The sequence below is a fragment of the Molothrus aeneus genome, unplaced genomic scaffold (assembly GCF_037042795.1).
Source record: "Molothrus aeneus isolate 106 unplaced genomic scaffold, BPBGC_Maene_1.0 scaffold_363, whole genome shotgun sequence".
NCBI classification, from domain to species: Eukaryota; Metazoa; Chordata; class Aves; order Passeriformes; family Icteridae; genus Molothrus; species Molothrus aeneus.
In genome coordinates, this window is record NW_027099031.1 from 69,885 (window position 1) to 78,635 (window position 8,751).

Genomic DNA, 8,751 nt, shown 5'->3' on the forward strand with positions numbered 1-8,751 from the left:
TCTGCAAAGAGTTTGGCAAGAATGAAAGGTAGTTGTCCAAAACTCGTTCTTTTCCAATAGAATAACCATGGAAAAGGCAGGAGAGTGGTAAAGTACTGTTTTCTCTAAGTCTGAAGGCTGCCCACACTGTGCCTGTGTGCTGCAGCTTGCATCTTCGCCTTTGGGAAGCTGCCGCTCGCCGATTCTCCCGCAGGCGAAGAAGCGGCTTCTTCGCACACAGAGCATTGTGGCGAGCTCAGGGAGCTCCTGAGAGCGGTTTGTGCCGAAAGAAGCCCGGGACCGGCACTTAGCTTCGGAGAGCTGCGTATCTGCGTCTTCTGCGTGTCTTGCCGCTCTACACTCAGCAAAAAGCTTTTCCACCATATCTTGCAAGGAGAAACTCTGCCAGGAAAGAAAACATCCAAAATCTTGTTCTAAAGCTTGCACGGGGGTCTGCAAAGAGTTTGGCAAGAATGAAAGGTAGTTGTCCAAAACTCGTTCTTTTCCAATAGAATAACCATGGAAAAGGCAGGAGAGTGGTAAAGTACTGTTTTCTCTAAGTCTGAAGGCTGCCCACACTGTGCCTGTGTGCTGCAGCTTGCATCTTCGCCTTTGGGAAGCTGCGGCTCGCCGATTCTCCCGGAGGCGAAGAAGCGGCTTCTTCGCACACAGAGCATTGTGGCGAGCGCAGGGAGCTCCTGAGAGCGGTTTGTGCCGAAAGAAGCCCGGGACCGGCACTTAGCTTCGGAGAGCTGCGTATCTGCGTCTTCTGCGTGTCTTGCCGCTCTACACTCAGCAAAAAGCTTTTCCACCATATCTTGCAAGGAGAAACTCTGCCAGGAAAGAAAACATCCAAAATCTTGTTCTAAAGCTTGCACGCGGGTCTGCAAAGAGTTTGGCAAGAATGAAAGGTAGTTGTCCAAAACTCGTTCTTTTCCAATAGAATAACCATGGAAAAGGCAGGAGAGTGGTAAAGTACTGTTTTCTCTAAGTCTGAAGGCTGCCCACACTGTGCCTGTGTGCTGCAGCTTGCATCTTCGCCTTTGGGAAGCTGCCGCTCGCCGATTCTCCCGCAGGCGAAGAAGCGGCTTCTTCGCACACAGAGCATTGTGGCGAGCGCAGGGAGCTCCTGAGAGCGGTTTGTGCCGAAAGAAGCCCGGGACCGGCACTTAGCTTCGGAGAGCTGCGTATCTGCGTCTTCTGCGTGTCTTGCCGCTCTACACTCAGCAAAAAGCTTTTCCACCATATCTTGCAAGGAGAAACTCTGCCAGGAAAGAAAACATCCAAAATCTTGTTCTAAAGCTTGCACGCGGGTCTGCAAAGAGTTTGGCAAGAATGAAAGGTAGTTGTCCAAAACTCGTTCTTTTCCAATAGAATAACCATGGAAAAGGCAGGAGAGTGGTAAAGTACTGTTTTCTCTAAGTCTGAAGGCTGCCCACACTGTGCCTGTGTGCTGCAGCTTGCATCTTCGCCTTTGGGAAGCTGCCGCTCGCCGATTCTCCCGCAGGCGAAGAAGCGGCTTCTTCGCACACAGAGCATTGTGGCGAGCGCAGGGAGCTCCTGAGAGCGGTTTGTGCCGAAAGAAGCCCGGGACCGGCACTTAGCTTCGGAGAGCTGCGTATCTGCGTCTTCTGCGTGTCTTGCCGCTCTACACTCAGCAAAAAGCTTTTCCACCATATCTTGCAAGGAGAAACTCTGCCAGGAAAGAAAACATCCAAAATCTTGTTCTAAAGCTTGCACGGGGGTCTGCAAAGAGTTTGGCAAGAATGAAAGGTAGTTGTCCAAAACTCGTTCTTTTCCAATAGAATAACCATGGAAAAGGCAGGAGAGTGGTAAAGTACTGTTTTCTCTAAGTCTGTGTGGTGGTTTGACAGGAAATGTGTTTTTTGGGATGCTGTGTTTTGGGCCAATGGATATTCAGACTTTAATATTGGCATTTAACCTGACCATTGAGACATGGACACGCCTCTGAGAACACGGAGTTAAAAGCAGAGCTCTCCCCTGGGAGGGTCCTCTTGGGTTTCCGGCGGGAAAGAGTTCGGGTCTCTCCCCCGGCCCAGCTGCTGGCTGGGCAGGGGGAGGGGAAAGCCATGAGGCCGAGAGAGGTAGGCCTGAGCCCCGGGGTGGAAGGGTGGAAGAGAGAGAGAGAGAGAGAGAGAGACACCTGGAGCCATCGGGCAGCCCCCACTGAGAGACACACAGAGAGAGAGAGAGAGAGAGAGACACCGGGAGCCACCGGGCAGCCCCCCCTGAGAGACACAGAGAGAGAGAGAGAGAAAGCGAGCCGCTGCCTGGGACTGTAACCTTGAAGCTTGATAAACATGGGCCTGTGCTGGCAGCACGGCTGGGACGGAGAAGAGGGGGGGGGTTCAGCCGGCCGCTTGTAGGAGCTTTTAACCCCTTTTTAGAGAATGAGAACTTTACAGATCATTGACCTCTCCTAGAAGATAGAGTGGAAGATGAGGAAAGAAATGGGCCAGTGTGAGAGAGGCCTGGGCGAGTGAGAGATAGTAGAAGAATAGAGAAGAATCCTAGTGGGAAGAGATGATGGAGTGGCTTTTGCTGGACTCTTTTTGTATAGCCATGGACAGAACCATGTTCCTTGTGATACAGAGACTGCATTCTAGGGGGAGGCAATGGCCTCAGAACCAAGAGGGTTCAGTGTTGGTGCCCCTCGGCCCCAGGGGGTGAAAAAATATGGGGGGGACAGGTGTCCCAAAAGGAGAGATTGTGGGGACAGGTGTCCCAAAGGAGAGACTGTGCCTTTTTTGGATCAGGACAGAGCATCCTTAAAAGACAACCCTAGAAGCAGTTCTGGTCCGTGTTCAGTGGTGAGAGCACTGGACATGGAAAGGAAAGTCACGACGGCAGATGTACTCCGGGCGGTGCCACGAGTGACACAGAAACACACGAGGCTTCAGCTGTGTTTCCAGGGGAAGCCCATGGTACAAGAAAGACTCCTCTCCTCTTGATGAACTGAAGATTGATTGTCTAAAAGGTGGTACTGGACCGAGAGTTGGTGATTTGAGGAACCAAATGTATTGTGTTGGAAATTTGGTGGGGGGAAGAGGAAATGCATTTGTGAAGTTTTCATTTTCCCTGTATGTGTGTGTTCCTTTTTATTTGTAGTTGTAGAGTAGTTAATAAAGTTCTGGTTCTTTTCTTTCCTAAGTAAGAGCCTGCTTTGCTTATTCCTGGTCACATCTCACAGCAGAAACCAGGGAGAAAGTATCTTCATGGGGGCACTGGCATTGTGCCAGTGTCAAACCATGACAGTCTGAAGGCTGCCCACACTGTGCCTGTGTGCTGCAGCTTGCATCTTCGCCTTTGGGAAGCTGCCGCTCGCCGATTCTCCCGGAGGCGAAGAAGCGGCTTCTTCGCACACAGAGCATTGTGGCGAGCGCAGGGAGCTCCTGAGAGCGGTTTGTGCCGAAAGAAGCCCGGGACCGGCACTTAGCTTCGGAGAGCTGCGTATCTGCGTCTTCTGCGTGTCTTGCCGCTCTACACTCAGCCAAAAGCTTTTCCACCATATCTTGCAAGGAGAAACTCTGCCAGGAAAGAAAACATGCAAAATCTTGTTCTAAAGCTTGCACGGGGGTCTGCAAAGAGTTTGGCAAGAATGAAAGGTAGTTGTCCAAAACTCGTTCTTTTCCAATAGAATAACCATGGATAAGGCAGGAGAGTGGTAAAGTACTGTTTTCTCTAAGTCTGAAGGCTGCCCACACTGTGCCTGTGTGCTGCAGCTTGCATCTTCGCCTTTGGGAAGCTGCCGCTCGCCGATTCTCCCGGAGGCGAAGAAGCGGCTTCTTCGCACACAGAGCATTGTGGCGAGCGCAGGGAGCTCCTGAGAGCGGTTTGTGCCGAAAGAAGCCCGGGACCGGCACTTAGCTTCGGAGAGCTGCGTATCTGCGTCTTCTGCGTGTCTTGCCGCTCTACACTCAGCCAAAAGCTTTTCCACCATATCTTGCAAGGAGAAACTCTGCCAGGAAAGAAAACATCCAAAATCTTGTTCTAAAGCTTGCACGGGGGTCTGCAAAGAGTTTGGCAAGAATGAAAGGTAGTTGTCCAAAACTCGTTCTTTTCCAATAGAATAACCATGGAAAAGGCAGGAGAGTGGTAAAGTACTGTTTTCTCTAAGTCTGAAGGCTGCCCACACTGTGCCTGTGTGCTGCAGCTTGCATCTTCGCCTTTGGGAAGCTGCCGCTCGCCGATTCTCCCGGAGGCGAAGAAGCGGCTTCTTCGCACACAGAGCATTGTGGCGAGCGCAGGGAGCTCCTGAGAGCGGTTTGTGCCGAAAGAAGCCCGGGACCGGCACTTAGCTTCGGAGAGCTGCGTATCTGCGTCTTCTGCGTGTCTTGCCGCTCTACACTCAGCAAAAAGCTTTTCCACCATATCTTGCAAGGAGAAACTCTGCCAGGAAAGAAAACATCCAAAATCTTGTTCTAAAGCTTGCACGGGGGTCTGCAAAGAGTTTGGCAAGAATGAAAGGTAGTTGTCCAAAACTCGTTCTTTTCCAATAGAATAACCATGGAAAAGGCAGGAGAGTGGTAAAGTACTGTTTTCTCTAAGTCTGAAGGCTGCCCACACTGTGCCTGTGTGCTGCAGCTTGCATCTTCGCCTTTGGGAAGCTGCCGCTCGCCGATTCTCCCGGAGGCGAAGAAGCGGCTTCTTCGCACACAGAGCATTGTGGCGAGCGCAGGGAGCTCCTGAGAGCGGTTTGTGCCGAAAGAAGCCCGGGACCGGCACTTAGCTTCGGAGAGCTGCGTATCTGCGTCTTCTGTGTGTCTTGCCGCTCTACACTCAGCCAAAAGCTTTTCCACCATATCTTGCAAGGAGAAACTCTGCCAGGAAAGAAAACATGCAAAATCTTGTTCTAAAGCTTGCACGGGGGTCTGCAAAGAGTTTGGCAAGAATGAAAGGTAGTTGTCCAAAACTCGTTCTTTTCCAATAGAATAACCATGGATAAGGCAGGAGAGTGGTAAAGTACTGTTTTCTCTAAGTCTGAAGGCTGCCCACACTGTGCCTGTGTGCTGCAGCTTGCATCTTCGCCTTTGGGAAGCTGCCGCTCGCCGATTCTCCCGCAGGCGAAGAAGCGGCTTCTTCGCACACAGAGCATTGTGGCGAGCGCAGGGAGCTCCTGAGAGCGGTTTGTGCCGAAAGAAGCCCGGGACCGGCACTTAGCTTCGGAGAGCTGCGTATCTGCGTCTTCTGCGTGTCTTGCCGCTCTACACTCAGCAAAAAGCTTTTCCACCATATCTTGCAAGGAGAAACTCTGCCAGGAAAGAAAACATCCAAAATCTTGTTCTAAAGCTTGCACGGGGGTCTGCAAAGAGTTTGGCAAGAATGAAAGGTAGTTGTCCAAAACTCGTTCTTTTCCAATAGAATAACCATGGAAAAGGCAGGAGAGTGGTAAAGTACTGTTTTCTCTAAGTCTGAAGGCTGCCCACACTGTGCCTGTGTGCTGCAGCTTGCATCTTCGCCTTTGGCAAGCTGCCGCTCGCCGATTCTCCCGGAGGCGAAGAAGCGGCTTCTTCGCACACAGAGCATTGTGGCGAGCGCAGGGAGCTCCTGAGAGCGGTTTGTGCCGAAAGAAGCCCGGGACCGGCACTTGGCTTCGGAGAGCTGCGTATCTGCGTCTTCTGCGTGTCTTGCCGCTCTACACTCAGCAAAAAGCTTTTCCAGCATATCTTGCAAGGAGAAACTCTGCCAGGAAAGAAAACATCCAAAATCTTGTTCTAAAGCTTGCACGGGGGTCTGCAAAGAGTTTGGCAAGAATGAAAGGTAGTTGTCCAAAACTCGTTCTTTTCCAATAGAATAACCATGGAAAAGGCAGGAGAGTGGTAAAGTACTGTTTTCTCTAAGTCTGAAGGCTGCCCACACTGTGCCTGTGTGCTGCAGCTTGCATCTTCGCCTTTGGGAAGCTGCCGCTCGCCGATTCTCCCGGAGGCGAAGAAGCGGCTTCTTCGCACACAGAGCATTGTGGCGAGCGCAGGGAGCTCCTGAGAGCGGTTTGTGCCGAAAGAAGCCCGGGACCGGCACTTAGCTTCGGAGAGCTGCGTATCTGCGTCTTCTGCGTGTCTTGCCGCTCTACACTCAGCAAAAAGCTTTTCCACCATATCTTGCAAGGAGAAACTCTGCCAGGAAAGAAAACATCCAAAATCTTGTTCTAAAGCTTGCACGGGGGTCTGCAAAGAGTTTGGCAAGAATGAAAGGTAGTTGTCCAAAACTCGTTCTTTTCCAATAGAATAACCATGGAAAAGGCAGGAGAGTGGTAAAGTACTGTTTTCTCTAAGTCTGAAGGCTGCCCACACTGTGCCTGTGTGCCGCAGCTTGCATCTTCGCCTTTGGGAAGCTGCCGCTCGCCGATTCTCCCGCAGGCGAAGAAGCGGCTTCTTCGCACACAGAGCATTGTGGCGAGCGCAGGGAGCTCCTGAGAGCGGTTTGTGCCGAAAGAAGCCCGGGACCGGCACTTAGCTTCGGAGAGCTGCGTATCTGCGTCTTCTGCGTGTCTTGCCGCTCTACACTCAGCAAAAAGCTTTTCCACCATATCTTGCAAGGAGAAACTCTGCCAGGAAAGAAAACATCCAAAATCTTGTTCTAAAGCTTGCACGGGGGTCTGCAAAGAGTTTGGCAAGAATGAAAGGTAGTTGTCCAAAACTCGTTCTTTTCCAATAGAATAACCATGGAAAAGGCAGGAGAGTGGTAAAGTACTGTTTTCTCTAAGTCTGAAGGCTGCTCACACTGTGCCTGCGTGCTGCAGCTTGCATCTTCGCCTTTGGGAAGCTGCCGCTCGCCGATTCTCCCGGAGGCGAAGAAGCGGCTTCTTCACATACAGAGCATTGTGGCGAGCGCAGGGAGCTGCTGAGAGCGGTTTGTGCCGAAAGAAGCCCGGGACCGGCACTTAGCTTCGGAGAGCTGCGTATCTGCGTCTTCTGCGTGTCTTGCCGCTCTACACTCAGCAAAAAGCTTTTCCACCATATCTTGCAAGGAGAAACTCTGCCAGGAAAGAAAACATCCAAAATCTTGTTCTAAAGCTTGCACGGGGGTCTGCAAAGAGTTTGGCAAGAATGAAAGGTAGTTGTCCAAAACTCGTTCTTTTCCAATAGAATAACCATGGAAAAGGCAGGAGAGTGGTAAAGTACTGTTTTCTCTAAGTCTGAAGGCTGCCCACACTGTGCCTGTGTGCTGCAGCTTGCATCTTCGCCTTTGGGAAGCTGCCGCTCGCCGATTCTCCCGCAGGCGAAGAAGCGGCTTCTTCGCACACAGAGCATTGTGGCGAGCTCAGGGAGCTCCTGAGAGCGGTTTGTGCCGAAAGAAGCCCGGGACCGGCACTTAGCTTCGGAGAGCTGCGTATCTGCGTCTTCTGCGTGTCTTGCCGCTCTACACTCAGCAAAAAGCTTTTCCACCATATCTTGCAAGGAGAAACTCTGCCAGGAAAGAAAACATCCAAAATCTTGTTCTAAAGCTTGCACGGGGGTCTGCAAAGAGTTTGGCAAGAATGAAAGGTAGTTGTCCAAAACTCGTTCTTTTCCAATAGAATAACCATGGAAAAGGCAGGAGAGTGGTAAAGTACTGTTTTCTCTAAGTCTGAAGGCTGCCCACACTGTGCCTGTGTGCTGCAGCTTGCATCTTCGCCTTTGGGAAGCTGCCGCTCGCCGATTCTCCCGGAGGCGAAGAAGCGGCTTCTTCGCACACAGAGCATTGTGGCGAGCGCAGGGAGCTCCTGAGAGCGGTTTGTGCCGAAAGAAGCCCGGGACCGGCACTTAGCTTCGGAGAGCTGCGTATCTGCGTCTTCTGCGTGTCTTGCCGCTCTACACTCAGCCAAAAGCTTTTCCACCATATCTTGCAAGGAGAAACTCTGCCAGGAAAGAAAACATCCAAAATCTTGTTCTAAAGCTTGCACGGGGGTCTGCAAAGAGTTTGGCAAGAATGAAAGGTAGTTGTCCAAAACTCGTTCTTTTCCAATAGAATAACCATGGATAAGGCAGGAGAGTGGTAAAGTACTGTTTTCTCTAAGTCTGAAGGCTGCCCACACTGTGCCTGTGTGCTGCAGCTTGCATCTTCGCCTTTGGGAAGCTGCCGCTCGCCGATTCTCCCGGAGGCGAAGAAGCGGCTTCTTCGCACACAGAGCATTGTGGCGAGCGCAGGGAGCTCCTGAGAGCGGTTTGTGCCGAAAGAAGCCCGGGACCGGCACTTAGCTTCGGAGAGCTGCGTATCTGCGTCTTCTGCGTGTCTTGCCGCTCTACACTCAGCAAAAAGCTTTTCCAGCATATCTTGCAAGGAGAAACTCTGCCAGGAAAGAAAACATCCAAAATCTTGTTCTAAAGCTTGCACGGGGGTCTGCAAAGAGTTTGGCAAGAATGAAAGGTAGTTGTCCAAAACTCGTTCTTTTCCAATAGAATAACCATGGAAAAGGCAGGAGAGTGGTAAAGTACTGTTTTCTCTAAGTCTGAAGGCTGCCCACACTGTGCCTGTGTGCTGCAGCTTGCATCTTCGCCTTTGGGAAGCTGCCGCTCGCCGATTCTCCCGGAGGCGAAGAAGCGGCTTCTTCGCACACAGAGCATTGTGGCGAGCGCAGGGAGCTCCTGAGAGCGGTTTGTGCCGAAAGAAGCCCGGGACCGGCACTTAGCTTCGGAGAGCTGCGTATCTGCGTCTTCTGCGTGTCTTGCCGCTCTACACTCAGCCAAAAGCTTTTCCACCATATCTTGCAAGGAGAAACTCTGCCAGGAAAGAAAACATCCAAAATCTTGTTCTAAAGCTTGCACGGGGGTC

The 8,751-nt window shown here is 51.5% G+C and overlaps 1 long non-coding RNA gene across 1 annotated transcript; it reads left to right on the forward strand.

Moving 5' to 3' along the window:
- Positions 1-1,881: 1,881 nt before the first annotated feature.
- LOC136570786 (uncharacterized) lies at positions 1,882-3,150 on the forward strand. Its single transcript, XR_010785566.1, has 2 exons — positions 1,882-2,084; positions 2,424-3,150. It is a non-coding gene; the product is annotated as an uncharacterized lncRNA (long non-coding RNA).
- Positions 3,151-8,751: the final 5,601 nt, after the last annotated feature.